This window comes from Mustela nivalis (assembly GCF_964662115.1).
Source record: "Mustela nivalis genome assembly, chromosome: 11".
Lineage (NCBI taxonomy): Eukaryota > Metazoa > Chordata > Mammalia > Carnivora > Mustelidae > Mustela > Mustela nivalis.
This window is the reverse complement of record NC_139030.1, coordinates 98,087,866-98,111,487: the sequence shown is the minus strand read 5'-3', so window position 1 is coordinate 98,111,487 and position 23,622 is coordinate 98,087,866. Positions and strand designations below refer to the sequence as shown.

General features: G+C 38.5%; 1 protein-coding gene and 1 long non-coding RNA gene across 3 annotated transcripts in view; one reads left to right on the top strand and one right to left on the bottom strand.

The window, feature by feature from the left end:
- PARD3B (par-3 family cell polarity regulator beta) overlaps positions 1 to 23,622 on the top strand; it is a 1,038,672-nt gene that overhangs the window by 378,306 nt on the left and 636,744 nt on the right. The window lies entirely within an intron of this gene.
- On the bottom strand, positions 8,813 to 19,650 carry LOC309843486. The gene is made up of 2 exons (XR_014300156.1): positions 19,480 to 19,650; positions 8,813 to 9,416 (listed from the first exon to the last, which is right to left on the bottom strand). It is a non-coding gene; the product is annotated as an uncharacterized lncRNA (long non-coding RNA).

Here is a 23,622-nt window from a genome sequence, read left to right as displayed (position 1 = left end):
ATTCTAGGGTTAAGAACTGATTGCTCTAAGACATCTATAGGGACAGTACCTGAAATAATTCAAATGAGTAACTGTTTTCATCATTAAAGTTAATAGAATTTGTAGGGCTCTGTGCATGTCCTTCATATTTGCCTGGAGTCAAAATCGCTTCCTAAGTTATAAATGAAACCTACCCAGAAACTCTCAAGGAAGTGTAGAATATTGGCTGATGAAAATAGTTCATGGTTTAGGAATCTGGTGCCACAATTAATTTACGTTTGATTTAAATTGATGACACTGTGATGTATCAGAGGTTCTTTAATTAAGAAATAAAAATGTAGGGAAGATTGGAATATTGGTAATTGGAAATAGAAGAGGCTTAACTAATAAAGTGTGGCTTTATTAGATGTTTTGTTCCTTTTATAGAAAATGCTATGTAGAACTTACTAACAATTATCTTCCACTTAAAAGAAACATGGATATTTGGAGGATTTAGATTTTTTTATTTAAAAATACATGCTGGGTGAGTAATAACGGTTCTGACCGTAAAGCCCCAAACTGCTTTTAATGTTTGGGCCTGGGCTACAAAACCACTGTGTTTTTTTTTAATTATGCAATCAGAGTTCATCTTTTAGTGACTTTTGGTCCAAATCTTCATTTAATAAATGGCTCTGCATTATAAGGTTTCCAGTTTAGCTTGTCAGATCTCTCCTCTCTCTGCTCAGCATCTTACTTAGAGGCGCTTCTCCCTTTTGTTACATCTCTAATATCATTATCTAGAATGATAAGTGTCTGAAAATTGACATAGATTGTAATTTGCAGAATTACCTTTGCTGTCGAGGATTATTCTCCCTTATAATTACAGCTTACACAAAAATCTGCTTGATACTTCCTTGTAATCAGAGTAATAATACCTTGTATTTATGCAGTCTTTCTCTCGTGAGCTCAAAGCACTTTTATAGCCACTCTTGTTAATTGTCACGGCATTCCTATGAGCAAAGCAGATGGTTGCAGAAAGGGAGGCTGAAGTGTAACCGGGTTAAATGACTTGCCTAGGGTAAAGCTATAATCAGTGACATTGATGGGAGAGAAGCCAGGGCTCCTGATTCAAGACTAGTTTTCTACCTTCTCTATCACTTTGTCTCCAATTTTTTTACTTGTGACATCTGTTTCCATCATTGTCATGCTGTTAATTACTTAATATCATTTTACTGCAAGATTAGCTAAAGGGAACAGATACACTCTGAGTGTTTAAAAATATGTTTAATGCAGCATGAGAGAAGCAGTAACACTTGATGGGGAGGACAGATAGATTAGTTTCACTGGATCTCCATTGCTTGCTGAACATCTCTAGTTTGGGGGTGGCTGGGGGTTGATGTTATACCTAAATGTTGCTTTTTGAATGATGCAACTGCCTAGAAATTACTGCTCTGGTTTTCCTATGTGCATCAACTGAAGCAAAACATGATCAATTAGTTGATTACTGAATTATACTCAGTGAAGTGTCCACTGAATTAACAGATGTGTCTCTTTATGCTCAATTATCCAAATGTATAGTCAGGATTTTGAGGTTCAGTTAATATATATTTAAAGCCTGCTTATTAAAATGTAGATAAAATTGCAAACTATTAGTCATGCCTTTTTCTTTTTTCATTAAAATGTTCTATTTCCCTTTATACACGGAGGTGTGAAAACATAACTCTTGTTTGGATACTTCATGTCCCATCCTGTCCCTCTGAATGAAGGGTAAGGTTTAGAAACAAAGTGGGACAGGGTGTAGGTATTTAGTTTATCAGGGTACTTAATGGAAGGGCCAAAAACTTGAAGGGTATATCCATCAAAGTTTTCCCATGATGTTTGGGACTAATATATATGACTCATTGATTTAATAATAGAAAAGACTGATTTAATTGTTCTGACCACAGATTTATTGATAATGAAGTCTAATTTGGTGATCATCAAATCCTATTATTTTTGCCCTTTTGCCCTGGTCTAGAAAGTGTCATTTATTATACTATGCTTGATTATAACCCAATAAATAATCAGACTTCAGATAGTCACTTTTTCACATGGTTACACTTCTCCTTTTTTCACTATTTTTCATTCTTCTTTTCTTATATTTTCTTTTTATCTCTTCACCCTATTCACACGAGATCACTACATGTCATCTTAAGGTTTTTGAGAATGTGTTAAGAATGTCAAAACAAAACAAAACAAAACAGAATGGTTTTATCTTTATTTTAAGAAGTAGATTTTTGTTTTGTTTTTGTCCAGTATACCATGTGTAGCTGATGTATATGCTTTAGAAATCAGTTGCTTTCCAAAGCAAAGGCCACATCATTTAAAATACAGTGTCTGGAATACTGTGAAGGCTTAATTTGAATGGAGCTTCTGCTTTAAAACCGTCACTATTTTAAATAACAGCGTTGCTGTAGTTTCAGTAATTTCATGATTACAGATTGTAAAATAATAGCTGATTGCAGGCTATTATTAGGTTTTAAAAAAATTTCATGGAAAGAGCAATTAAAAACAGATTTCAGTTTATTTAATATTGAGGCTACACCTTATACTAGATTCTGGGAAGGCCTTGAGTGTAGCTTTAGTCTTCTGAATAGAAAGTAGGAATTTTCCTCAAAAACAGGCTTTGAAGATGATGGCAGATACTGTGTTCCTCTGGTCTGCTTCCCAGGCTGCTCTGGGAGGAACGGACTGCAGGCTGTCTGGCTGCTGAGGCGGAAGTCCCAGAACACCGCTTTCTGCCGCCTGCTCCCTGCTTCTGCTTGGAGCCTCCTCACCTAATGCTGTCCCTGAGCCACATGCCATATGGTCAGGGAGTCATCAGTGGGAACAGCTGGTGACTTCTCTGCTTATTAGTTGCAATGGTATTTGAGTAAGATGGATTTTTCCATTTTCTCTTCTTCCCTGGTTTTAAAATAGTGCATTACTTATGTATACATCAATTGACAAAGGTAGAACTCTGTGGATTACCTATTAAAATACTAGGTTGTCACCTTTCTCCCTTCTCATATACTTGGGACTGTTTGTCCTATCATTTTTTTCCTCTTTTTAAAATACCACATTTATAGAGAACTCATGAAACAGCAAGTGCTACTCGTACTCTTGCTTAATCCTAGTAACAGTTCCATTAAAAAATGATATTGTCTCAATTTTACAGTTGAAGGAGCAGGTGTGCCTAGGTGGCTCAGTGGGTTAGGCTTCTGCCTTCAGCTCAGGTCATGGTCCCAGGGTCCTGGGGTTGAGCGGGGCATCGGGCTCCCTGCTTGATGGGGAGCCTGCTTCTCCTTCTCCCACTCCCCCTGCTTAGTGTTCCCTCTCTCACTGTCTCATAAATAAAATCTTAAAGGAAAAAAAAAAAAACAAAGAAAGGTGAAGGACAGGTGTTTAGCCATCTTAGAAATGTGCCAAAGTTTAAAAGGTAGTAGGATGTAGAACCAGGATTTGAACAGAGTATTCTCTCCGACTTCATAGCCCAAACTCTTTTTTTCTTTTTTTTTAAAGATTTATTTATTTATTTTAGAGAGAGAGCCCTAACAGGAGGAGAGGGATAGGGGGAGGGAGAGAGAGAAGCAGACTCCTTAGTGAGCACAGAACCCCATGAGGGGCTTGAGCTCATGACTTTGAGATCATGACCTGAGCTGAAGCCCAGAGTCAGATGCTTAACCTACTGAGCCACCCAGTCATCCCCAGTGCCCAAACTCTTAACCATTAAAACAAACATCTTAGGCTTTGCTTTGGTATGGGTTTGGTGACTCCAAATATGTCTAGTTAATCACGATTAAATACACGAGGTCTTATGAGAGAAGCAGACACATTACAGTGGTGAATCTTGAAAATCGTCACATGGCCAAACACATACTTTGATAGATTAAGGAAAGAAGATAAAAGGTATAGAAACTTGGAAAAACACATAGTGTGGTATCTGAGGAAGATAGATTGTTGGCAGAAATAACAGCTGGGATGTATTATGTACCTACACAGTGATAGGTACTGTAACAAGCTAACATTCCCTTGTGAAAATAGTCAAAGGAGTTAGTTAATACCATCCCCATTTGACATACTAGGAAGGGACTGTAGCTCCTTGGCTAGTTTTTCTTGGAAAATGGTGAACCTGCATTTGCATTTTCTTTGTTAACTCCATGATTTAGCTCTTGGTTGTGCCTGCTGGCGTGTGACTCTATGATCATGTGTTGGGGTACTCCATGATCCACTAGCTTAATAGGCTAGATGAGATTTCTGGTGGCGTTGCCCAAGATGTTAATACTGAAAAATTGTGTGAATTTATTTTAGAACTTGATTCTTAAAACTTGCTATTGTTCTCACTTCCAGAAGGTGACTTACTGGCTAGGAGGTAGAGTGTGGCCAAAGAACTTCTGTGGGGCCAGTGGGTTCTTTCTTCTCTCCTGGTTGTACAGGTGTCTCCTCTCTAGTTGTTACCAGCTAGAAGGGGCTCCGCGGTCCAGTCTGTTCCTTGCCCTCCACTTCTCTCTTTCTCTCTCTCTTTTTTTTCTGTTATACTTAGTATATAGAGGTGATTTCATAAATTTTAAATACTGAGTCCCCCAATAATTAGTTAATAAATCCTAGTTGTCCTTTGTAATTGCAAAATAGAACAGCTTCAGTTTTCAGAGGCTTCTCTTTGGGGAATCCTCTGCATTGCAAAGACACTTGGTTAGAAAAGTCAGGGTTGTAGTCAAAATTGGAAAGAGTGCAGAAGTTCTTGGACTAGAAATGAGTGAGACACAGTCAGTGTGCGAGTCCTGGGCATGCCCTCAGGTTTTATAATTGTTATTAGCATTGCCATCTGCCAAGGGGAGAGGAAAGTGATGCCTCGTACCTACTGGAGTCCTGTCTATTTTCTGTTGGGCTGGCTCTCTAGAATTTTTAAATCAACTTTTAAATTAGAAATATTGAACAAATGAGGAAAAAGTCATTTTGCCCCCTCCATGTGAATGTCACCTTTTGACAAAACAGTAGCGTGTCCGTGCTGTTGCCTGCACTGAAGGTCAAATCCAGGATCCTTGAGTCCAGTCCTAGGGGCCGGTAAGGTCCGCCCCGGACCGCTGCCTGTCCTCGGCCACCTGCTGCACCTTCTTCCCTCCTTCACTGCGTGCCCAGCATGCCGGCTTTGTCACCACTCCTTCTGCATGCCAAGGCCTTTTCTTGTCCTACCGCCTTTGCACACATTCCCTGTGCCTGCCGCCCTCCCCCAGCACACTTGCTTCTCCAACCCTCCTCATCTTCTAGCTCTGAGCGCAGATGCCAGTGACACAGAGAGGCCTTTCTTGACTAATTTCCCCAACTCCTCAGTCTGGTTAATCACTGTCATGCCTTCTTACACTTTTCTTTTCTGGCACTTGTTAAACTTTATAATTGTATTTTCATCACATGCTTCTCTTGTCCACTGGACAGGTGGCTCTCGATCATAGCTCGGCCTTGAAGTCACCTACGGAAACTTAAAAATATGCCACTGAGGGCGCCTGGGTGGCTCAGTGGGTTAAGCCTCTGCCTTCAGCTTGGGTCATGATCCCAGGGTTCTGGGATCGAGTCCCGCATGGAGCTTTCTGCTCAGCAGGGAGCCTGCTTCCTCCTCTCTCTCTGCCTGCCTCTCTGCCTATTTGTGATCTCTATCTGTCAAATAAATAAATAAAATGTTTAAAAAAAAATATGCCACTGAGAAACAAACTCCCAAAAACAAAAACAACCACATGTCATTGTTCAGATGTCATCTTAGATAAATTAAAGCAAAGAGCCACAATGAATTAATGTATTAATAAAGCCCAACCAAATTAATGTAATCCCCCCTGCCCTATAGGCAAAACAGAAATTGTCTTTTTTTTTAAACACGTCATGTAAGGGTAATGGCGGATTTTTTTCTCCACTAACCAGACAAGAGGAGAAAAGGGTTATCTATTTTTCCAGAGGGAAGTTGTGTGGTCCTTCCGAGGAGGTCTTGAACCAGGGGATAGACGCCTAACAGACAGGTGGTGAAATGTAGAACAATGTGTTTCGGAAGTCTTTCATTCCGTGTGTCGATGGTTACATAAACCAGTGAAATAACAGAGTAATCAAGGGATATACTGTAAAAATAAATGTCATGTTCTATTCCCGTATTTAAAAAATTAACCTTTATAAGATGTACATCATTTCAGAAATTAAAATCTCCTTTAGCAAAGTTTCATTGTGTCACTCAGCTGCTAAAATCTGAGGTGAAGAGGTGCATTCTGGGCATCCTTTGTCACTTAAAGACCCTTATGTCTACATTAGGTATTTCTTAACAGAAATTCATAATCATCAAAGATGTCCCCTGTTTATTTCTTTATTTCCTTTATTTCTCAATCCACATGATTTTTTCAGGCCATGGACTGTCTCTAAATGCACACAAGTCACCATCATCCATGCGGTGTTCTGGTATCTCCTGATAATAGCATGCTTGCTATTTCACTTTAGAAACAAATTTTTAAGCCAAAGTATTATTATTTTTTTTTTCCTGAAACCGGAAAGACAAATTTACATGGACCCTTTTGGAAAAATATTTGTAGGAGAGCGTTCCAGGCTCTGTGGAGAGCTGACTAGGCACTATGGGTATTTTAAATTCATATTATAATATCCTCAAAAATAACGCAGCAAGACTGATGCTTTGGGGAGAGAGTTCAGAAGCCTTCAGTGACGTGTCCAGGTTAATGACCAAGCCCAGTTGTAGGACAGAAGCCTCTAGCTTCTCTCCTCTGTTAGACGTGTTTTCTGCTCATCTAAAATGCAGTCCCTTATTTCTTCCATAGCACATATGACAGTGTTCTACTGACATGATGATGATCCAGGAGTTAAACAGCCAAAATTTAAAAAAATGACAGTTCTCTGGGCCCTACTGGGGTCTTCAGCTTGCAGAGTGACAGTAAAGGGAATGCAGAGTACAGTTAGGTAACGTAAGAGGTCCCTGTCCCTGCACTCAGTTGTTGTGTCTACGAGTTGTATGCCTGGAATTGATTCCATCATTCATAGGCATGAACATCTTTACAATAAAGTTACATGGGGACAATTCTAAGATATATAAGGAAAGGTACTCCAGTTAGAAGGTACTCCTGCCACTAGGAGTCCTGCTACTAGAAGGTTCTACTTAAGAGCCTTGGGAGCAGTTCACTGGTTAGGGACATCACTGGGTGGGACAGTTCCAAGGCTGTGTGTGCGGTTACAGTGGTTTTGAGCATAGCTGGGAAACGGGACATGAGGTCTGAGCTGCTAAGAATGGCCAGTTGATGTTCCAGTAATGACAGCGCATCCACTGGGAGTGTTTGCTATGTTCAAGGTGTAGGGCTCACTCTTGCAGGGTCACTAGTATTAGTAAGAGAGTGACCTTGGCCTCAGGCTGCTTATAATTTATTAGGAGTGAAGAGTCAAAATAGCTATAGCACCAGGAAGAGTGGGAAAGCTATAAAAGATGTGCTACAAATGAATTAATCATTGCAAAGTTAGTTGATTGAGTAGCAGATGTTCTATGTCATATGTTGTATTCAATTAACATGGAAGAGTTAGAAACCAATGTCTCAGTCACTAACAAACCTTGGGGTTTGTTTTGTATTTATCTCCATATGCTGAATTTAGCCATGATGTCTTGTTTTACAGAATAACCTTGAAAGCTATAGACAGTGTTCTATTTAATAGGAATTAGTAGTAAAATTCATCAAGATTTATGAATGAAAAAGTACTTCAGTATCATACATTTCAAAGAACACAAAATATTTCTAAAGCTTTGTTCCATTACTAACTATAGATCAGACCACTCTGTTCTGATAAGTTCTAACACTGTAATCTGTTTGGATGATAATTAATGCCCCGAAAACGTGTCAAACAACATGGTTTTGGTGACCTGAAAGAGTTAATGCACGAAGAGCTGATGAAATTTTGTTTGGTTTTCCCCTCTTAGACTTCCTCGCAGGATAAGATTTATTGCTGCTGTACCTTTCCTATGGAAATCAGGTTTTCTAAATGGGTAAATTAAAGCTTATTGTAAATTGCTCAAGGTAATATTGGAGTCCTTTCTAATATTGGAGTGCTACAGGGTTTCCAATGTGGGTCTTTTAACCTTTGGTTCCATTTAAAGGAAATTTTCCTGGTTTATTCTCCCTTTGATGACATTTTTAGATGGTGTATATGATGAGCAGAGAGAAGAAATAATTTGTGTTTCCTTATAAACTGAATTTCATTGGGTTTTTTAGAGCTCTCATGATTGTAACTTTCTGAGTTACATATATATTTTAAAAAATTGTATCCTTGTACATGTTCTAAATGTCAAATGTAATCACTGGAATATTTGGTCTGCACAGAAGTATGTACCTTGAATTTAGTCAGTCTCCAATGCATATCTTTTGAGTTTTATATAATTTTGATTCAGGGAATATGCTGCTGTCAAATTTCATCCCTGGTAATATTTAAATATGTGCAAAATTTTAGTTGTACTTATTCAGTAATTGTTACTTGATGCAACTGAACTAAGTTGGATTTTTCAATATGTAAATCAGTCTTTTATAATATGTAATAAACTAGGCAGGATATGTGTTACAAACCAATGGCTAGCATGACTAACTAGGACTAAATGATTTTTTTGGTTACTGGTTGCAGTTAAAATTGACTGGCTCTGGAAATGTAACTTTTACTTTCCCTGTTTATATAGTAACGCTGCATTAAGATGTCAGGTCAAAATATTTTTTTCTTTCGCTCTCTGTTTTGGTATTTCATTTGAGAACCAATATTTCAAAAAATGTAGTGATTTAGTACAAATTCCTTAGTTCCAGTCAGATAAATAAACCTTACCAGATTCTGTGAACTGATTTATTGATGGGACTCTGAGGGATCACAAGCCTTTTTGAGAACATTTGAAACATTTCTGAATTCTGAATTTTATTGAAGTTGTTCCCAAGAGAGGAGCAGAATGGGAGAAAAAAATCCTCTTTTCTTTTAACAGACTCGGACATCTTAACAAAGCTTTAATTTTTTTTTCAAGGGGTAATATTAAAAAAACAAACCCTGAAAACAAAACTTGGACGAGTGGTAGAGCAAACATTGTGCCAGTCACCAGTGAGTGCTAATGGAAGTGATCTTCTGTGTGGTCAGTTTTCTAAGGCGCACAAATATTTGAAACACATTGAAAATATACAAACTTAATTTTATACAGTGATTTTTGACTTCTTTGAAATCTAAGTTTATATCTTGAAGAAAAAATTGTGTAAATACATCTCTTAGAAATTATCCTTCACTTCTTCTCTCTCTCTTTCTCTCTCTCTCCTTTAATGAACACTTTTGTTTGTAGATGATCATGGTTCCAAATGGCTTCTCTCCGCTTTTCTCAAACCCAGACATTTTCTCTTGTAAAAGGAAGGTGACTTGAAAGACCCTATGGGCCAAATGGATCTTCCTGTCACCTGTGAGGGGAAGCTTACAGGTTAGAAGCAGGTTGGCAAGATCCCACCATAAGCCCTTTATTGCACCTTCTTCCTATGGAACCCTCAGTAGTACGAAAGTAAACCTAGGGAGCTGATTTAGTGCCCTTTCCCCAGGGAGACCCTCTGGTCTAGTATTACCCCTTGCCCAGTGTTTACGGATTCTGCAGATTGCTCGTAACGGAGGGAAGTAGTGTGTGGCATGAGAAGGCAAGTGGTAAAATTCCTTAGGTTACCCAGCTTGGAATTTGTTTTACTAGACTCCACATGAATAGAGGCGTTGGAGGTACCAAATAAAGCGAGCAAGAGACTGTTTGTGGCATCTAAGGAGTTAAATCCATCTTGTCTGTGAGAACACTGCTCTCCCTGTGGCCATCACTGCACTGCCCTTCCTGTCTGCCATTGGTAAATCACGATTGCCGAAGTGAGAAAATTAAATGTAAATGTCAGAAATTAAGATTTCAGAGGGAAAACCAAGAAAATAAAGCTGAAAAGTAAAATATTAAAGAGAACTTTAAAAATAAGGCTAGCAAAAAAACCAAAAAACAAACTAGCAAAACTAGAAAAGGTTAGATGTTCAGCATTTTATCAACTAAAGGAACGAAGCTAGGAACAAGGCAAATGCTATATAAGACAAGATTAAAAAAAAAAATAGAAGATGATCTGAACACAGCAGAAAGAATGCAAGGAAGAGTTTCCATGAATTCAGAATGAAAGACATTAAACAGGCAAAGTGAAGCCACCCATTTTTAAAAAAGATAGCCTTGTACGTGGGGGAAAGGAGAAAGCAGGTTGCCTTTTTAAAATGGTCCCCTGAGGCCCCTCCTGTGGCTGGTAGCTCTGGGGAGCCCTCTGAAGGCACAGAGAGAGCTACACTGTGGAGGGGAGGGAGGATGTGACTCTTGGGGGCCTCCTGTCAGTGGCTCCTGTCCCCGCTCTCTCCCGGCTACCTGAGAGGGTGAGGAGATGCACCCTTCCATAAATAGCAATCCGTCAAGCTGCCAGCTTCCCCTTGCTGGCTTCTGACAAGCATGAAAGCTGCCACCACCATCTCCAACCCTTTGTGAAACCCACTTTCTGGAGGAGGACTTTTCCGTTTAGCCCACTGATCCTCAGGCAGGTGGGCAAGGCAGAGTGCCGGGTAATCGAGCTATTATATAATCAGTGATTCTGTTATTTTATATTTGTATAATCCAGCTGTTTAATGCTGATATTTCATAATCAGTTATTTTTCAATTAAAAACTATAGTAAACTTTCTAAACTTAGAAAAACTTTTATTTTAGGGGCACCTGGGTGGCTTAGTCATTTAACGCCCGCCTTCTGCTCAGGTCATGATCCCAGGGTCCTGGGATTGAGCCCACACCAGGCTCCCTGCTCAGGGGGATGCCTGCACTTCTCCCTCTCCCACTCCCCCTACTTATGTTCCTGATCTCGCTTTCTCTCTTTCAAATAAATAAATAAAGTCTTAAAAAAAAAAAAAAAGAAAAGAAAAGCTGTATCTTGAAAAGGTCTGCTTTCTCGGTTGCTGATGGAGTGATGTTGTAATTGTAGCTGCCATCATTAATTAAAACTGCCTACCTGTCTTCACTCCTTTGTCCTCCACACCCACCCACACAGACTTCCTCTAACTCATGCCCGCAGTCCCTGTAGAGGAAGTCTTCAGTTGCATGTCAGGCAACTTATTAAATTTCGAGTATCCAAACTATGTATTTTAATCTTTCAGTGGGAATGCACTAGGCTAGGGGCAATGAAGATTTGTACACAATGTGCCCCTTTATCTGTTTACATCTAGTCGTATTATGAAAATGATTTAAGGTGGCCTTCTTCATCGTGTTGTTAGGACTGAAGCTCTAAGAAGCATAAGCACGCATTATAAGCTGTAAAACGTAGTACAGATTTTAGGAAACACACCTGTGGACATGGTATTCGAGGTCCTTCATTTTCTCTCTCTAGCCTTTCAGTCTAGCCTCCACTCCAGACACATCAAACTAGTTGGTTGGCATTTTGCAAAGAATTTGTAATTTCCAATCCCGCCCCACTGTGTGTGTTGTTCCTTATGCTTTGAAGGGCTTCCTGATCCTGCAGTCCTATGAAATCATGCTGATTAAGGCCCAGCTTAAATGTCATCTCCCCTCCGTAGCTTCTTGAACAGCTTCCCTGCAAAGATGCGTGAAATGAACCTTTTCCTCTCTTCCTGACATGGCCGTCTACTCATCTGGCCATTTCATCATATGCCACCTTGTTCATACTGATTTTCAAGTTCATCTACCCTTCCTACTGTTGAATTGATAGGTTCTTGAGATGGGGAGCTATATCCTCAGTTTGTAACACAGGGTCTGGCCTGTCAAAGTTACTCAAGAAGTGTTTCTTGGTTGTAGGGGTAGAAAGGACTTCCCCAAGATGCCTATCCCAGGCTCTTGAACCTTCACCTGTCCTCACTCATTGAGGCACGGTGAAGGTGACCATGAACATGGCACTGCTACCTCTCCTTCTGAGCATTGCTGTATTTCATTTTAGCCTTGCTTTCCCTCTTTCAAATCTGGGAAGTCTTCCATTTCTTCCAGTTTTTTTTTTTTCCCCTAAGCTTTAGCATGGAAATTCCATAATTGATCATCTTAAAAGATGCACATAATTGTAAGGAACACTGAGAAGACATTTTTGCTTATGGGTCTGAGACTGTTCTAAAGCATTGATTTTGTCAGTTGCTTGACCTCTGAGTGAAGAGGCTGTGTTAGGGTTTTCCAGAAGAAAACCAATAGCTGTGTGTATGTTTGTGTGTATGTACCTATATACAATAAATGTGAAACTTTTATTTAATAAGGAATTGGTTTACACAATTATGGAGGCTGAACAGAAAACTGTAGGTGTAGGTGAGCCAGTGTGGTTCCAGTTCATGTTTGAATGCTTGAGAACAGAGAATCAGTGGTGTAAATTCTTGTCTGAAAGCTGGCAGTCTTGAGACCTGAAGAGGGCCGATGTTTCGGTCTGCGTCTGAAGGTCAGGGAAGACCCGTGTCCCAGCCCAGACAGACAGGAAATTGGGACTTCTTTCTTACTCTTTTTATTCTATTCAGGACTTCAACAGATTGAATGAGGCCCCCCCACATCTGGGAGGACAATCTGCTTTACTTAATCTGTTGATTTTAATGTTACTCTCATCCAGGAATGCCCTCATAGACACAAACAGGAATAATATTTAACCAAGCATCTGGGCACTCCGTGGCCCTGTCAAGCTGACTCATAAAATTAATCATCACAGAGGCATGTTCTGCATATATACTTTTCCAAGGATGTCAGCAAGTTGACTTAAGGAAGGAATTCTGTGTATAATGAGCATTGATTATTTTGCAAATGATCATGAATATAGTCTTTGTAAGAAGACTGAAGTGTAGTCTCATATATTAGTTGCATTTTAATCAAAGAAGTAGTATAGGGTGGAAAGAACCCTATATATTCTAGTCGGTCATAGAGTAAAGATCTCAAATCATTTTAGGAGCTAGGCAAATAAGTAAATAAGTGTGTTGAGCATATGCTAGTCCAGAATGATGGGAAACCTGATGCAAAGGAGAACTTATTACCTGCTTTACACAGCTGCATACAGTTTTTTGTTTGTTTGTTTGTTTGTTTGTTTTAATGCTGCCAGTTAAAGTTAGACGTTGGCTAAATTCTTTCCCTCATTAACTTGCTCTAGGATTTTAGAAATTGACTTACTTTTTCTACAACTATTTTATTAGAATATATGGCTAATCTTATAATCTCAAGACTCTTTCCATGCATTTCAACTGCCATTTAAGTTTGAGAAGTTACAAAATAGCCTTTGCTGATAGAAAGAGGTCTAATGTGCATTCTAAAGAAAAGTGACACACCATCCCCTGAAGCAATATAACCTGCTTTCCAGTGACATCATACTGATTAACTCTGCTGTTGTCTGAAATATCAAGAGCAAAAATACCCTAATCATATTTTTGAATCAAAAAACTGTTTATACTAGTGTGATTCATGATGTAGCATGGCCAAATTTCTTTTTTTTTTTCCTTCAAATTTCTGGATAATTAGGTAGCAAGTCTCTACAGGTGTTGCCAAATCTGCATCTTATTGTATGTGTATATGCTTTCTAAAGCTTAGGGAATGCTTTCTATTTTAAAGTAGGATAACTTTCAATACATATGTGTTGGTGTGCGTTGATTTTTCTTGCTTAGTCTTTTCATATAGTCTTGAAGCCTTCAAACTATAATTTAAAGCAAGACAGCCTCTGTGGATTTATGGAGTCATTTTTCCTTTGGCTAAAACCCTCTATGGTCACAGACCACTAGATTTAAAAAGGCAGCTGAACCCGTCCAAAGACCAACATAAATTTTCAGAGGTAGAGAAAATGGTGCCTGCTTATTAAATTAGTGAGAATATAGTATTTGGCAGCCACAAATAAATGATGTTTTCCCCTTTTAAGTTAGAAGCAAGACAGTTAAAGATGTGTGATATTTGACTCACATTTGTCACGTTTAGCTACATTAGTTGAGAAGAATTTGCATGTTACATCGTGCTCACTTACTTTAGACTTCCGTTTGGATCTGACTAGATAAATGGGTTCACCTTTGCCAAAAAGCTCCCAGTTATGAACACATTTAAAACAATTATTCCCCAGCAGGGAGAGTGAACATGAACATTAAAAATATATATATATATATTTTTTTAAAAAGTCATGTTGCTTCAGCAAACCCTTCACCAGTACTCCAGTGTTCACCTGATGGGGTTTTCTTTCTTTCTTTTTTTTTAAATTTTTATTTATTTATTTGACAGAGATCACAAATAGCAGAGAAGCAGGCAGAAAGAGGAAGGGAAGCAGGCTCCCTGCTGAGCAGACAGCCGGATTCGGGGCTCAATCCCAGGACCCTGGGATCATGACCTGAGCCGGAGGCAGAGAGGCTTTAACCCACTGAGCCACCCAGGTGCTCCTGCTGGGGTTTTATAAGTGCATGTCAGGCATTCTCCATCGGGTTCCTACATCCACTCTTCCATTTGTCCTCTTGTTTCATAGAAATTATTAATTTTAGTCCAATAAAAACAAGCCTTTTTCTTTTGGTGATTCATTATTAGAAACCATTTTCATGGACTTCGAGGGCTTTGGGAAGAGAACATGTTTATCCTTGACAGATCTTGGTATTTTTCCACATCTCACAGGAGCTTTTCCAAGTTTTTTTTTTTCTTCTATAAAAACAAAATAAATTATAAGAATGGGGACTTTCTAAGCTAAACTTGATTAACTGTACAGGATTTCTAGAGTAGTTTCTGAAAAAACGCTGCTCGATATTTCCAGTCATGAAACCTGTGTGAAAGGCAATCACCTTCACTCCCATTTAATCCAAAGATGCTATTATGAAATGCAATTTTTGATAGTGGTTTATATTTAGAGTTGTGTTTTATTAACAGCCTATGTTACATTTCTATAGAAATGGGAATTACTTCTCCTATTCCTAATATCAATACCTCATTAAAAAAAAAACAAAAAACAAACCTCATGAGTAGAAACTAGGTACAAAATGTCAGATAGATGTTATGCTCTAGTGTCTTCCCCCTCCCCATCAGCCAGTTTTTCTTTTAATTTTTCTTTTCGTGCTTATCACCTGACATGGTTAAATACCTTCTAATAACATTATATATCTTTTTATTTAGCGACTGTAAATATGTGTGTGTTTGTGTGTATAAATATGTATTGTTGAAAATGTCTACATTTTTTTGGATGTTAGTCTATTCAAGTATTGCAAATCATATCGGTCTTCTGAGTCAAATATTCAGTCCAGTAATCTCCTGGGTTGAGTTACTTGGTCTCTTTAAACTGACTATTTGCATTTCTAAATAAAGAATACTAGGGTATATTCTTACATTAAACATAATCTCTTGATACTAGTTATTATTCAGGATACAAATTGAGTTGGGTCTTAAAGGATGAATAAGACTTTTAATCGATAATAATGATGATGATAATTATAGTAGCAATGGGTTAGCATTAAAGGAGCACCTTTTTTGTGGTTAGACACTCTTAAGTTTTATCTAATATAATACAACTAAAGAGGAAGGCTCAGAATAATGAGGAGTTATTGAAATTTGGCTTCTAATTCTGGTTTTATCATTTAATCATCCAATTATAGGCCATGTAAACCATCTAACCTCTCAGTGCCTCCAGTTTTGGAGATATTAATGGCTACTACCTCTAGGAGTGGTATGAGAAAGAAATGAGATAATACAGTCTGATATTATGTGCTTAAACATGGCAAGTGCTCAGTAAATTTTCGCTGTTCTTCTTCTATTTATTATATAGATGAAGAAAACGATTAAGTCTTAGAGACCCTAAGTAACTTCCCTATGTTTAGAGAAATGGTTTGAGGCCAATTTGAACTCTGTCTGGTGCCAGAGAACCTGGTACTAGGTTCACTACTACCTGGGATTCTAGGATAGCGAAGACTGACTGTGGATGGGGAAGTTCAGTGTGGTATTGGTTGAGGCGGGAGGCAGTGAAGAGCACAGGTAAGTGAATGAATGGAGAGACCTGAGGCTGGTTTGGGTCTCAGGCCACTTGTGGAAGGCCTTGTGAGGCCTTGGATGGAAACAGAGACAACTAAGAATCAAGGGAAAATAACCTGTTCTGCAATTATTTTGCATTACTTATTTGTATTGAATAAATTTGACATGTAAAACTGTATAAATTTAAGGTATACAATGTGTTACTTTGACACATTTATATGTTGTAATATGATTACCATCATAGCAATATTTGTGGTATTACATCATTGCAGCATTCTTTTGCATTTCAGTAGGAAAAAAAAAAAAACACTTTTCTTTTATTTAAGCTATCTTCTAAGCCAGTACTGGTTTCAGTGAACATATATGAGGTTAATGTTCAAATGGGAGAGGTCCTCAAAGATTAGGGAATTCACAAAAGAGATCTTACCAGTACGTGAAACTAGGTTTTGGGTTCAAGCACTGTAGTTCCACAGACTGTGCCTTCTCACTTCTGTGGATTGATTTGCCTCAAGGATTCTGATTCCAGCTTATAAAGTTCACCAGAACTATAAGCAGATGTAGAACATCTGCCAAGGGGACTAGATATTGAATATCTGCTAGCCAACGTATCTTTTCCCTGTTGAGAAATTGATGTGGGGAGTCAAGTCTCCATCCCATTGGGAACATGAGACCAGAATAAGTTCAGGAAGTCACATGATTCTGGCAGGGCCAGCCTCATGGGCACGTGACTTGTACAGTTGCTCCGGGATCCCATGTTCATCAGGGCTCCGTGTTTGGTTCAATACTCTGCTGTCACCATCTTGCAATTCTTAATTTTTGAATAAGGGCTCTACAGTTTTTGCACTGGGCCTCAGAAGTTGTGTACCTAGTCGTAGATTAATGAGTTTAATGATACTACACTATAATCCCCATAGGTCCCCCTTTTCACAGTAAGCATATAATCCTGTTGATGGGGCTTCAGATTTGTTTCTTAATGCAGTAGGTCTCTTCAACTGGATAAAACTTAAAATGGCGCTGCTAGCATGTTCATCTCTGATGCCATTTTCCTGACTTTCGTTACTGGCTTATTGACATACCACTTCTTTTGCTTGTTTTATAGTGACTTAAATATTGCCCTGGGTGTATTTCTTTGAGTTGATTTTATGTACTTATAAACAGACCATTTTTATTTCCTAGATTAGCTCTCTGGAAGATATGTTATTTACATGTTGTGGATGAAATCAATGTCCATAACTCTGAGATTTACATGAAAGTGTGATTAACTAGCAGAGCATGTAGGAGGATAGAACATAAGCGGAATCATTTTGGTGAGATAGAGGAATGTGGGTAGAAACCTAGCAGTCATTGTGACAGTAGGTTGGCCGGGAACCATGCTGTTAAATAAATGAAAAGACTTAGTTGAGAGTTAAGGACACACATAGAGTTTTTACCCATCATTCCCAGTAGTTAGGCCCTTTCTTGAGTTTTTAATTCTTGGCAATACAAGGAGCCAGGAGAGTTTATAGGAAAGAACAGACATGATTGATGATAGGATAGTAGGGGACATAGAAGAAACATTAAAAAATAACACTAAAAGTTGGTCTTATCTGGGGGACAAAAAAAAAAAATGAGGGAATCTTAAAGTCTTTGAGCACTTTGAAACAAATTGTAGGAACATATTTTTTTCCATTTTAATAAGGAATTGACTGTGGAATTTCAGCATAAAAATTTGCAGAAAATAATGAGCTAGATATTTAGATTATGAAATCAGTGAAATATTAAAATTTTATTTGTGATTGCTTTATTGAAATAGGTGTATTCATCTGTATTTGTTTAGAATATGAATGTGTGATTTAAAAACCAAATGCCTATCAGTCAAAATATTTCCCACCTGCTCTGTCTTATGGGTCTATCGAAGTAGTAAATTAAATGAAACCAACATTGTTTTACTGCTTGCCCATCATAAAGTATTACTGGTTCCAGGTGAGTACCTATTTATAAGGGACCTTTGAAGATTTAATAGAGGGTCTTAAATGAATGGAATACCATGTAATGAAAAATTTTACATCATAAACAAAAATGAGGGGTAAACTGTCAAGCATTTTGCAAAGATAAAAAAGACAACATACTCAAAATTAAAAGAGCTTATACATACTGGTAAGAAACACCAAAAGCAAAATGGAAGAGAAAGGTAAAGGGTATGAACAGACCATGCACTGAAGAAATAAAAATTGTTTATGGAATTATTATCAATATCACTAGCAATCAAATAATTTACCTTTAAAAAGGGAATATAATATGGTCTGCAAAATTAGCAATGATTGAAAGAATGGTACTGCTTTACACACATGACCTTCGTTTTCATGTCTCACAAATGGCAGAATGGCGACATCATTTATGATACGACTAATTATGTTATGAACTATTATTCCGTCATGAGTTTTCTTCATTTCTGCCAATTAAAATTAGAGAAAATTGCACACAAGAAAATCTTAAGTGAAAATATCAGAAACTCATGCGTTATGCAGTATGGTTCCAGTAACGTTGAGATACGTGGGTAGATCCATAGAAGAGAAGATTGGACCCCAAACACCCAACATTGTAACGGGAATTTTCTTTTCTACTGCATGTTTTCAGAAGTCTCTCTAATGGCAACCTTTTGAAGTTGGAAGTTTTCTCTCCCTGTCCCACACCCCCCCACACACACCACATATACAATGTGCCAGAGAGAACTGGGGGAGATGACGATCCCTATATATTCCTGCCTCCACATTTTTTTACCTGAAAAGCATGAAAGCCTACAGTAGCAAGGTACAAAAGTGGCCGCTGGGTTTGAGAGTTTTAGTGCAAAGACTGGCTTTTGAAACCCAAGCTTGCCGATGGTGTTAGCAACCTGGATTTTTGGGTTGCTAATTTCAAAACTTGTGTTTATTTATTTATTTATTCATTTATGCTCTAAGTATATTCAATGTATTTCATTTCTTGATTTAGAAATAAATCATAATTTTTATGCCTACAAAAGATAGTTTAGATGCTTTAGGAAGAAGGCCTTTTGTGTGAAGTAGCCAAATTTGCAGAGGACTCTCAAAGACCATCTTTCTACAGTTAGAGATAAGACCTAAAATGCAAGTACTTCCAGAGGAGGTAACACACTTCCTGTGACTGAGCAGGGAGCAAGGACCAAGGACCCCAGGCTTCTTGTCTTCAGGCCCCAATTAGCGAGGCATCATTCGATGTGAGTTTAATACACCCACAATCATAATTACAAATCTTGACATTTAGATGCTCCAAAGTCAACACCCATCCCAGCAGGGTTAGCCACATTATCACTAGTTAAGGAGATACAGAGCAATTAGAAGCTAAAGGAAAAGGTTAACTCTACCACTCAGAGGAAAGGAGTTCAGCAGCTAAACCCACCTGCAACTGTAGTGTTAATTTTTTAAAATATCGGCTTCAAAGCCTTGTCACCATGACAAGGAAGATCTGAATCTAAATGGAATATTTAAGAGCATGGCCTCCTCAGCTCTCAATCAGGCTGCACACTGACCTTTGCGTGGTCTCCACCAGTGGATCAGCTGTCACAAAATGTGGGAGAAAGTGGAACATCATTGGACCTGTCCTAAGGTCAATCAGCCGGTGCTCAGGCCAATTTGCCAAGGAGTCAGTTCCCTCACGAGTCTGATGAAATGTAGTACCAATTAATCACCCGCTAATTTGCAGGGAGTTGAAAACTTCCTCGTATTTGTTGTCCCACTCATCACTTTGCTTGGCCTTGTGGGATCTCAGGCCCAGAGGGTGAGGCCACCTCAGGGACATGTGAAGCTGTCAGAACTTGTGTTTTAGGTCACCAGGGTGACAGTCGAAGGGACACCTGCCTCAGGCCAACACCGCCCTATTTTCGCTAGAAGGCTCTCTGTGGTTTGCAGTCCCCGAAGGAAGGGCATATGTTCAAGTGCATGCAACAGACATTCTCTCTTTGAAACTCTCATGATCTAGTAAGATCTCATTGCTGTTTCTATTGACCTGTCAATTCTTTATCTGTCTTGAGAAGGTGGTGGCTTTGTCATCTTTCCCTGCAGAGGTTTATTATCTGAGAGCTGTTGAGTTGTTGAGTTGTCTTAAGAGCAGAAAGGTTTCTTTCTTTTTTTTTTTTTTTCTTTACCAAATAGACTGTTCTATTTGTAGCCAAGTCTCATAAATTCAAATACTTGTCAAAATAAATGAATAGTATGTTTGTTATATTCATGACTTAAAATCACGTTTGATTGCTTACTCATTAATCCACAAAATTAAGCAACACACCCTGGATTGCAGTCATTAGTACAAATGAGCGGGGTTCTTCGAAGCGTCAGATGTAGTGGAGCGCATTGTACAGGCGTGTTTGTTTCGAAACTAAGTATGTTAATACACAAATTGGTTTTATAATTTCAGAAGGTTTCCTCTAGAAGAAAACCAAGTACTTAACTGTAGTCCACCAGCAAACGGGGTTGGGATCATAATACACAAGGTGGATTTTTGATGGAAAAACAGTAAAATGTAACTTTACTTTGAGCCTCAAGGATGGGCAGGATCTATTCTGTCCTCTGTAGAGGTGTACATGGTAAGGGAGGTTACCTTTATTCCTAATTGGGTGGAAAAATCGGGACTTGGGGAGATGGCGTCCACCTTAAAAGTGTAGACATCCACATAACAGAGGCTTTGCTTTTCTGCTGGGGTACAGCAGAGAACGTAAATCACTCATTTACTTCACCCCTTTCCTGTGCCAAGTACCTACTAGGATCTTGGAATATAAAGTCAGGTTGTACTTGAAGAGACATTTGGCTGGCTCAGTCAGTAAAGCCTGCCACTCTTGATCTCAGGGTCATGAGTTTGAACCTCCCATTGGGTGTACAGATTACTTAAGATAAGATCTTTAAAAAATAATAAAGTCAGGTTATACTTGAATTCTGTCCTCTGTGATGTGGAGCTAATACAGCTTTTCTCATAAGGTTTCTTAGGAGTATGAAATGGACCAAGTATGTACTTACAACAGTGCCTAGCCCATAATGAGGGCTGTGTAATTATTTGTTAAAAGCATTTTTTAGTTATGTGACTCATGGTTTCAAATAATTTACAGGTTTTTTGTTTTGTTTTTTCAAGGTAGCTTAGTTATGGAGGCAAGTAAGTCAAGATCTTTGGGCTGTGTGATGGTTAATGATAGAGACATAGACAATTTCATGGGAACACCAGGGAGCCTGGTGGAAGACCTCATATGGGGAACATGGAAGCCATGATAATATATTATAAAGAATTTGAAGTTGGAACAAGACCATGCCAGATTGTATGATGGAAAGCCCACTTCAGCAGTGGTGTTGAGGGTACACTATCGGGGGGCCGGACTGGAAGCCAGAAACAAACTGAGGCCTTTGTGGTGGAGATGTGAGGACCTGGCCAGAGGCACTGAGGCATTTTGTTGTGATGGAGTAGTCCCTGCCGGGAGAAATCAACCTTAGATTCCAGGAAGTTCCTGCCTTCGTGGATGGCTGTGGCAGGGCTGGGCTTTGGCCAAGAAGTTACCAAAGGAGCGCTTCTGAGATGATTACAGCTTTGGTTTGGACAGAGAATAGAACCTGGAGGGAAGTAAGGAGAATAACACTGAGCCAGTGAAATAGTACTTACTTAGGTGCATCTTACGACACGGTCAATGTATGTTAGCTTTGTAATTTAAAAACTATTTTTCCCTGTGCTATTTTATGTTTTCTAGTGTTGGATACACTCCCTGAAAAAAGACTACTACTCTTCCAAAAATGCAGGCTAGATACATGTGATTTATTTAAGAATAATTTGAAGAAAAAGCCATTTTATGTGTACGTGTGTCCATGCATTTTAAAAAATACCTTCATTTCTGATAAGGTACATTCTCCCAAGACCTTTGAAGCCCTTGCAAATGGATAAAACTGAGGAACATCCAGTGATACACTGGGTTAACGCAAGCAAAGCTGCCCAGCGGCTTGTCATCATTTCTGAGAATTCCTCAGCTCCTTTAACCTTAAGATCTTTCACTTTCATGTGTGTCGGCCATTTTTAATCTGTGTAATTCACAGACAGAGGAAATAGTCTTACTAACAAAGCCAGATATATTGAGTTCTTATAATCTCTGACATCCGTATTATCTCAGAATGCTTAAAACTTCTTCCAGCTTCTTTAGCTGTGTGCTTATCCTACTGCTTCCCCCAAGGGCCTTTAGGTGTAGGGCTTGGTGGCTGCCCCCTGACCTCCAGGGAGCCTTTTGCCCAAACACGGGTATGGATGGTGAAGGGCACAGAGGAAAATGTCTTCAGGCTTTCCTCGTGTATATTAGGTGTCAGTTGTGAAGGTTGTTTCATAAGCGCTGAGCTGTGACTACTAAGGAAAGTCAAGAATGCAGCAAAAACAAACCCAAGATTCTCTTGAGAAAATAGGATTGAGTCTAATGTGTTTAATGCATACGTGGCCTCTTAGTGAGTTGCTGCGTAATTAAAGAAGGTAAATATAGTTTTGGCCAAAGTATTGGGGGCTTTTTAATAGGCATATTTTGTTGTCATCACAGGCGATGTAGGCAGCTGTCTCTTTAAAAAGCAATGAGAATAAATATGTTTCTTAGTACAGTTGAATAAATTATGTTATTTTCTTTAGAATGAAGCTTAAAGCTATAAAGTTTGTGAAGGTCCCTTTTATGGATTTTCAGTTTGAAGAGGTGATGAAAATTGGTTTATCTCATTTACTGAATGTCGATTGAATTTTGTGAGAATCAGAGCTGTTACATACTTGCTCCGAGGACGCTAGATTTGATGCTCGAATCTGATGAAGATGCTAATGTGAGCATACTAATTTTTGAAACTCTGGATTAAATGCTTTTAGCTAGCTGTCAAAATCCCATGAAGGAAGATCACCTATTTTCAAACCTTTGTTTAAAGTGGCATAAAATTAACTCACATAGCCAGTTGTTATTTAGTTACAAGCAGATGCATACATTTAAATGAAATTCTGCAGTGTTTCACTCTCTTCCCAAAGGTGATAATGTGTTTTCCTCTACTTGTGAAATTGTTGTAATTTCACAGTCTTACTTAGATTTAATTGTGTTTATTAAGATTTGAGACAAATGATTCCAATTTTATTTTGTAGGATCCTCGTTTTTTTCCTTTGTCTTTTAATTTTGTTCGATAGTCAGTAATATGGAATATGGATGAAACAGTAAAAATAGCAATATGTTGTTAAATTCAACAGTTTAACCCAAAGAACTCAACATGGCAAATAAGCTTTTCTTAGTAGTACATTAGTTTACTTGACGTGTAATTAAAATAGAGCCACATATTTCTTACTGTAATTACTACTACAAAAAATATACTTTCATAAATTATATTCTATGAGCATTGGGATTCTTCTTTTTTTATTCTCTATGTAGGCTAAAGATAATAGCATCAGATGATAAAAACTCAGGCTATAAAAGTGACAGAATGCTGTAAGTTGATAACAGAGAAAACCACATCATGAATATTGAAGGATTCTGCAATAAATGTACCTGGTGGCATTTATTATTAAAATATTTACTTGTCACTGTAGAAACTGAAGACGTTGGTATATTGCTTCCAGTTATGGTGGAAATAGACAGCACAGCTCATGTATTGCTAGCCGGGAGAGCAGTTCGCGTCTAAGGGTTGTGTGTTCTTGT